Genomic DNA, 8771 nt, shown 5'->3' on the forward strand with positions numbered 1-8771 from the left:
GTCGTACGAAGAGAGAGACTTTTTTTCCTCTGGCAACATTACGGTAAGAGACATCCTTCCACACTCATAGGTTCCACTCCCTGGGGCTATGATATATATATACATATAAATTCAAATTCGAAGCAACGGTCACAATTCTACTCTATATTTTTGCGGGTTATGTGTTCTTTCGTTCAATTTCTTTCATGCGTTCGTTCGATCTCTGTACACAGTCTTCACATAGGACAGACTCGTGTAGTACGCTTTCGTGGGTTAAACCCATCTCGTTTCATTTCAGGCGACGTCGGGAGCGCGTTGAAAATGTACCAGTGAAATCTCGATAGTTCTACGAATACGAATCGTCCCGAAAAAGATTTTGTCACCGCTTCGAAGCGGTGTTTCAGACGGGCGGACGTATATAAAACATATACGACACACGACACCGCCTTCCACACTCACGCTAGTTCGAACACGATTTCCATCTCTCTCGAAGACTGTTAGACGTACGTAAAATTTCTCAATATTCATAGGACCGCGACAAACGCCGACGAAGCGCCCATCATTCGCTCGTACGTATATAGGCAACAAGTGCCATCAACGCAAGCAGTTTATAAGTACGTAAACGACCCTCAGCCAGGCGTGGTCCAGGAATTGTATCCGTGGACCGCAATGTGCGTTCGAAATGTCGATGTTCATGTGTCCTGCAGTTCACACGTTGACGCGCAATTAGCTGCGTTCTTCATCGACCCACGAGCCAAGTGATCCACCGTTCAGGGTAATTTTTCCCTTTTATTCTCTCATATATAATATAATGTGTATTTGCTATCCACCACATTTTTGTGTTATATTTCGGAACAAGCCGATACCCGAAGAGCTCCAACCAGCGCGCGAAGGAGATTCGGGAGTCGTCGTACGACGACATAATTGTCCCTTAAAGAACGAGATATTTCCGTCGAAACCATATATATATGTACGAGCAAATCCAAAACCACTGTTTTCTTGCAAGTTCGACGGTCGGAGCGAATAGAACATTGAAAAGCCTTCTATCGAAGAAACACAGAGAGTATATCACCTCCAAAAACGACGGGGATATGGATATTCAAACTGGACAATTATCAACCCGATACTGGATTCGAAAAGTTTCTCTCTCCTTTCGTCGTTATTTACACCGGACGGACTCACGGCCGGCTCTAGCTGGGTGTCATATATATATACGTCCCACGCTCATGCTGCCACTAGCGCGCAACAGAGTAGGGTGTCAATGACAACGACACAGCATTGAAACGAGCTACACAAGCCGGTCTCTCTTGATACCAATGTAAACGAGCATTAAGTTATCTTCAGACTGCCCGATATTTTCGTCCTTTGGACTTTCCCAACGATTCCTTTTTTTCTTTTTTTTTTACACACCACAGCGAAGACTTGAGGAAGCGTGATTAGCACGCTCGCATCCCTCCCTGTCCTACTACAACTGTGTGTGTGTGTGTAAAGAAAGAAAAAAGAATACATTGGCTTTCTCTCTATCGAGAAGATGGCCTACGCAACGCAGATCAAAGGCCTAATACGTGTAATATAATACGCGTCTGGCCGTGTATAAATCACGCACGAATGATCTGGTCGGGCCCAACTCTTCTCGTACGCTTATTTTTCCGTGTTGAGGCACTATCATAAAATCACACAAACCCCAACACGTGTGTGTCTTGGAAGGAAGATGGCCTACGCAACGCAGATCAAAGGCCTAATACGTGTAGTACACACGTCTGCCGTGTAAATCACGCACGAATGATCTGGTCGGGCCCAACTCTTCTCCACCACACCACATCCCAACTTTGTACATTTTTATATATTTTTGTGCATTGGGGCACCTTCATAATCACAAACCCCAACAACACATATATCTCTCTCTCTTTGAAAGATTTGTTGTGGCCTACGCAACGCAGATCAAAGGCCTAATACGTGTAGTACACACGTCTGGCCGTGTAAATCACGCACGAATGATCTGGCGGGCTCAACAATATCTTTTTTTTTTATATGAATTCTTATCCACAAACTAATCGAATTCATTTTCTCTCCTCCTCTCCTCTCTCTTTGAGATATATTGGAACATTGTAATGATCCTTCCGCAGGTTCACCTACGGAAACCTTGTTACGACTTTTACTTCCTCTAAATAATCAAGTTTGGTCATCTTCCCGGCATCATCGGCAATGCCGAAACATTGCCGCGCACCAGTCCGAAGACCTCACTAAATCATTCAATCGGTAGTAGCGACGGGCGGTGTGTACAAAGGGCAGGGACGTAATCAACGCGAGCTTATGACTCGCGCTTACTGGGAATTCCTCGTTCATGGGGAATAATTGCAAGCCCCAATCCCTAGCACGAAGGAGGTTCAGCGGGTTACCCGGGCCTTTCGGCCAGGGAACACACGCTGATTCCTTCAGTGTAGCGCGCGTGCGGCCCAGAACATCTAAGGGCATCACAGACCTGTTATTGCTCAATCTCGTGCGGCTAGAAGCCGCCTGTCCCTCTAAGAAGATTTGTTTGTACGTTGGTAGTAAAAACCCCACCGGCAGAAGCCGAGAGCCTTCGAGATACCATAATTACGTCTATTTAGCAGGCTAGAGTCTCGTTCGTTATCGGAATTAACCAGACAAATCGCTCCACCAACTAAGAACGGCCATGCACCACCACCCACCGAATCAAGAAAGAGCTATCAATCTGTCAATCCTTCCGGTGTCCGGGCCTGGTGAGGTTTCCCGTGTTGAGTCAAATTAAGCCGCAGGCTCCACTCCTGGTGGTGCCCTTCCGTCAATTCCTTTAAGTTTCAGCTTTGCAACCATACTTCCCCCGGAACCCAAAAGCTTTGGTTTCCCGGAAGCTGCCCGCCGAGTCATCGTAGGAACTTCGGCGGATCGCTAGCTGGCATCGTTTATGGTTAGAACTAGGGCGGTATCTGATCGCCTTCGAACCTCTAACTTTCGTTCTTGATTAATGAAAACATTTTTGGCAAATGCTTTCGCTTCTGTCCGTCTTGCGACGATCCAAGAATTTCACCTCTAACGTCGCAATACGAATGCCCCCATCTGTCCCTATTAATCATTACCTCGGGGTTCCGAAAACCAACAAAATAGAACCGAGGTCCTATTCCATTATTCCATGCACACAGTATTCAGGCGAAGGTAGCCTGCTTTGAGCACTCTAATTTGTTCAAAGTAAACGTACCGGCCCACCTCGACACTCAGTGAAGAGCACCGCGATGGGATATTAGTTGGACCGCCCCGTGAAGAGCAAAGCCCACCGGTAGGACGTACCACATAATGCCAGTTAAACACCGCGAGCGATGAACCGACACTGTGACACACAGATTCAACTACGAGCTTTTTAACCGCAACAACTTTAATATACGCTATTGGAGCTGGAATTACCGCGGCTGCTGGCACCAGACTTGCCCTCCAATGGATCCTCGTTAAAGGATTTAAAGTGTACTCATTCCGATTACGGGGCCTCGGATGAGTCCCGTATCGTTATTTTTCGTCACTACCTCCCCGTGCCGGGAGTGGGTAATTTGCGCGCCTGCTGCCTTCCTTGGATGTGGTAGCCGTTTCTCAGGCTCCCTCTCCGGAATCGAACCCTGATTCCCCGTTACCCGTTACAACCATGGTAGGCGCAGAACCTACCATCGACAGTTGATAAGGCAGACATTTGAAAGATGCGTCGCCGGTGCTATAAGACCATGCGATCAGCACAAAGTTATTCAGAGTCACCAAAGCAAACGATGGACGAGTGTAAACACCCGCCACCGATTGGTTTTGATCTAATAAAAGCGTTCCTACCATCTCTGGTCGGAACTCTGTTTTGCATGTATTAGCTCTAGAATTACCACAGTTATCCAAGTAAATTTTAGTACGATCTAAGAAACCATAACTGATTTAATGAGCCATTCGCGGTTTCACCTTAATACGGCATGTACTGAGACATGCATGGCTTAATCTTTGAGACAAGCATATGACTACTGGCAGGATCAACCAGGGAACTATACAATATGTATATATAAAATGGACAAAATTTAAATCCTTTTCCATCGTCGCCTGTTTCATATATATATGTCAGGTCGACACACCACTTTTCTCTTTCAAATATGTACAAGTTTTGCCACATTCCGCGCTTGTAACATATCTTCTTTAACGCTCAATTTCTTTCATTTTTCTACCATACAGATATTTTACCGTACGCCCAAAAACGTACGTATTATATTTTTGTTCTATCGTAAAATCACATTTTTCTACGTACGCCAGCTTCGTACGTTTCTATCTTTGCCTTCATAAAATCACAAGATAATTTTATCTTCAAGAGTCTCGCTATTAACATCTTGTAAGATAAATGTACGTCCCAGCTAAAACGTACAAATACTTCAAGTTAAGTAATAATATATCATCGCTATTGACAAATTTTTAAGATCCAAGACACAGTTCTCTCTATATGTTTTAATATTTTTTATGTACTCAAATATATTCAGAGGAAAAAGTACATGGGTGATGCCATAGTCGTGGAAGCGCGTACGCTCACGCTGATCTTCTGACCGCCGGAAGCACGAAACCTCTGATCTGGGCAAAATCGGCAAGCCGAGGAAGAACGGACAGGACACATGCTGGACTGGCGAGAAAGCGTGTTCTTCCGCTCGCGCTAGGCATTTCGATTTCTGACACCTCTTGATTTAAAAAATCAGTTTTTTGATAGTTTTCTCTCTCCACTGGGCTATTCATTTTAGCCACAGTTTTCAATTGGTACGATTTGCTTCCAAATCTTACAGATGCAGTTTAAAAAATTTTTCCATCGCTCGGACAGAAGAGTCGATTGCTCAGTGAGTACGAGTATACATACAAAGTGCATACGGGTAACCAACCCCGTAGGGCTTGCCACATATGGGCCATTCGGTCAAAGACACCGACCCGTGGCCACGCTGTGTGGAGAAAAGTCCGTAACGTAAACGGCACGAAACAGTCAGGACCGAAGCCCCGAAGGAGCTCTGAGACAGCTTCTCGACCGAGATCGTAGAATTGGCCCAAAACCCGCTCTGCTCCGTCCGCCTCGCACGGACCGTGTATCTCTTATAGATACCGAACGGCCGGCAAGGACGCCGGCGCCGCCGGCCGAATAGCACGCGCGCTTACGAGTGTAAACCGCCGCGGCAACAGACCGCCCGGCCGTGCTGTTGTAACATAGCGCGTGAACGAACGAAAAAAAAATTTATAGTAAACATTAAAATAAATTACACTACCGTAAACTAGACAAAAAATTACACATTTTTTCCCAATATGAAAATTTTCACAAACTTTTCAAAGTCCCATCGCATCGAGTAAACTTTTTTAATAACGCTTCCGCACGATTCTAAATGCTTAATCCATATGTGAAATCGTTCACTGATCACGAATATCGTATTTAAAAAAATTACAAAAATTTATTTTTCAAAATAATCAAAAAAAACCGAAAAATCACAAGAGTAAAGTACCATTATTTTAAACAATATGTCGTTCTAAATGCTTAATCCCTATGTAAAAAAGTTATCTAAGCAAGAATATGTAATTGAAAAAAATTAGAAAAATTTATTTTAGCCGTAAATCGAAAATAATGGGGACACCGGAGCTGTTCGAAGCGCCGAGACGCGCCGCGTACGGCCGAATATTTTCAAAGTACCAACGTACCGATCAAGAGTAAAGTACCATTTTCCTACATTAGATTTCGTTCTAAATGCTTAATCCCTATGTAAAAACGTTAGTTAAGCAAGAATATCGTATTTTTAAAAAAATCTAATGATAGGATTTCCCAGAAAATTGAAAAAACCGAAAAATGTCAAGAGTAAAGTGCCATTTTCTGACATTAGATTTCGTTCTAAATGCTTAATCCCTATGTAGAAACGTTAGTTAAGCAAGAATATCGTATTTTTAAAAAAATCTAATGATAGGATTTTTCAGAAAATTGAAAAAACCGTAAAATGTCAAGAGTAAAGTGCCCTTATTTTAAACAATGTATCGTTCTAAATGCTTAATCCCTATGTAAAAAAGTTATTTTAGCAGGAATATGTTATTGAAAAAAATTAGAAAAATTTATTTTAGCCGTAAATCGAAAATAATGGGGACACCGGAGCTGTTCGAAGCGCCGAGCGCGCCGCGTACGCCCGAATATTTTCAAAGTCCCAACGTACCGATCAAGAGTAAAGTACCATTTTCCTACATTAGATTTCGTTCTAAATGCTTAATCCCTATGTAAAAACGTTAGTTAAGCAAGAATATCGTATTTTTAAAAAAATCTAATGATAAGATTTCCCAGAAAATTGAAAAAACCGAAAAATGTCAAGAGTAAAGTGCCATTTTCTGACATTAGATTTCGTTCTAAATGCTTAATCCCTATGTAGAAACGTTAGTTAAGCAAGAATATCGTATTTTTAAAAAAATCTAATGATAGGATTTTTCAGAAAATTGAAAAAACCGTAAAATGTCAAGAGTAAAGTGCCCTTATTTTAAACAATGTATCGTTCTAAATGCTTAATCCCTATGTAAAAAAGTTATTTAAGCAAGAATATGTTATTGAATAAAATGAGAAAAATTTATTTTAGCCGTAAATCGAAAATAATGGGGACACCGGAGCTGTTCGAAGCGCCGAGACGCGCCGCGTACGGCCGAATATTTTCAAAGTCCCAACGTACCGATCAAGAGTAAAGTACCATTTTCCTACATTAGATTTCGTTCTAAATGCTTAATCCCTATGTAAAAACGTTAGTTAAGCAAGAATATCGTATTTTTAAAAAAATCTAATGATAGGATTTCCCAGAAAATTGAAAAAACCGAAAAATGTCAAGAGTAAAGTGCCATTTTCTGACATTAGATTTCGTTCTAAATGCTTAATCCCTATGTAGAAACGTTAGTTAAGCAAGAATATCGTATTTTTAAAAAAATCTAATGATAGGATTTTTCAGAAAATTGAAAAAACCGTAAAATGTCAAGAGTAAAGTGCCCTTATTTTAAACAATGTATCGTTCTAAATGCTTAATCCCTATGTAAAAACGTTATCTAAGCAAGAATATGTTATTGAATAAAATGAGAAAAATTTATTTTAGCCGTAAATCGAAAATAATGGGTCGAGCGAATCGCTCGATTGCGCCGAGACGCGCTATGATGCAACAGACGAGCGATTGGAACGCCCGAATATTTTCAAAGTCCCAACGTACCGATCAAGAGTAAAGTACCATTTTCCTACATTAGATTTCGTTCTAAATGCTTAATCCCTATGTAGAAACGTTAGTTAAGCAAGAATATCGTATTTTTAAAAAAATCTAATGATAGGATTTTCCAGAAAATTGAAAAAACCGAAAAATGTCAAGAGTAAAGTGCCATTTTCTGACATTAGATTTCGTTCTAAATGCTTAATCCCTATGTAGAAACGTTAGTTAAGCAAGAATATCGTATTTTTAAACAAATCTAATGATAGGATTTTTCAGAAAATTGAAAAAACCGTAAAATGTCAAGAGTAAAGTGCCCTTATTTTAAACATTATATCGTTCTAAATGCTTAATCCCTATGTAAAAAAGTTATCTAAGCAAGAATATGTTATTGAATAAAATGAGAAAAATTTATTTTAGCCGTAAATCGAAAATAATGGGTCGAGCGAATCGCTCGATTGCGCCGAGACGCGCTATGATGCAACAGACGAGCGATTGGAACGCCCGAATATTTTCAAAGTCCCAACGTACCGATCAAGAGTAAAGTACCATTTTCCTACATTAGATTTCGTTCTAAATGCTTAATCCCTATGTAAAAACGTTAGTTAAGCAAGAATATCGTATTTTTAAAAAAATCTAATGATAGGATTTTCCAGAAAATTGAAAAAACCGAAAAATGTCAAGAGTAAAGTGCCATTTTCTGACATTAGATTTCGTTCTAAATGCTTAATCCCTATGTAGAAACGTTAGTTAAGCAAGAATATCGTATTTTTAAACAAATCTAATGATAGGATTTTTCAGAAAATTGAAAAAACCGTAAAATGTCAAGAGTAAAGTGCCCTTATTTTAAACATTATATCGTTCTAAATGCTTAATCCCTATGTAAAAAAGTTATCTAAGCAAGAATATGTTATTGAATAAAATGAGAAAAATTTATTTTAGCCGTAAATCGAAAATAATGGGTCGAGCGAATCGCTCGATTGCGCCGAGACGCGCTATGATGCAACAGACGAGCGATTGGAACGCCCGAATATTTTCAAAGTCCCAACGTACCGATCAAGAGTAAAGTACCATTTTCCTACATTAGATCTCGTTCTAAATGCTTAATCCCTATGTAAAAACGTTAGTTAAGCAAGAATATCGTATTTTTAAAAAAATCTAATGATAGGATTTTCCAGAAAATTGAAAAAACCGAAAAATGTCAAGAGTAAAGTGCCATTTTCTGACATTAGATTTCGTTCTAAATGCTTAATCCCTATGTAGAAACGTTAGTTAAGCAAGAATATCGTATTTTTAAACAAATCTAATGATAGGATTTTTCAGAAAATTGAAAAAACCGTAAAATGTCAAGAGTAAAGTGCCCTTATTTTAAACAATGTATCGTTCTAAATGCTTAATCCCTATGTAAAAAAGTTATTTTAGCAGGAATATGTTATTAAAAAAAATTAGAAAAATTTATTTTAGCCGTAAATCGAAAATAATGGGGACACCGGAGCTGTTCGAAGCGCCGAGCGCGCCGCGTACGCCCGAATATTTTCAAAGTCCCAACGTACCGATCAAGAGTAAAGTACCATTTTC

At 40.2% G+C, this 8771-nt stretch overlaps 2 non-coding genes across 2 annotated transcripts; both read right to left on the reverse strand.

Annotated features, from left to right (window-relative positions):
• Nucleotides 1-602: 602 nt before the first annotated feature.
• On the reverse strand, nt 603-757 carry LOC143262012 (5.8S ribosomal RNA). The gene has a single exon (XR_013035979.1). It is a non-coding gene; the product is annotated as a 5.8S ribosomal RNA (ribosomal RNA).
• A 1331-nt stretch (nt 758-2088) lies between these two features.
• LOC143262052 (small subunit ribosomal RNA) lies at nt 2089-4009 on the reverse strand. Its single transcript, XR_013036005.1, has one exon. It is a non-coding gene; the product is annotated as a small subunit ribosomal RNA (ribosomal RNA).
• Between the last annotated feature and the right edge of the window lie 4762 nt (nt 4010-8771).

This window comes from Megalopta genalis, unplaced genomic scaffold, assembly GCF_051020955.1.
Source record: "Megalopta genalis isolate 19385.01 unplaced genomic scaffold, iyMegGena1_principal scaffold0084, whole genome shotgun sequence".
NCBI lineage: Eukaryota > Metazoa > Arthropoda > Insecta > Hymenoptera > Halictidae > Megalopta > Megalopta genalis.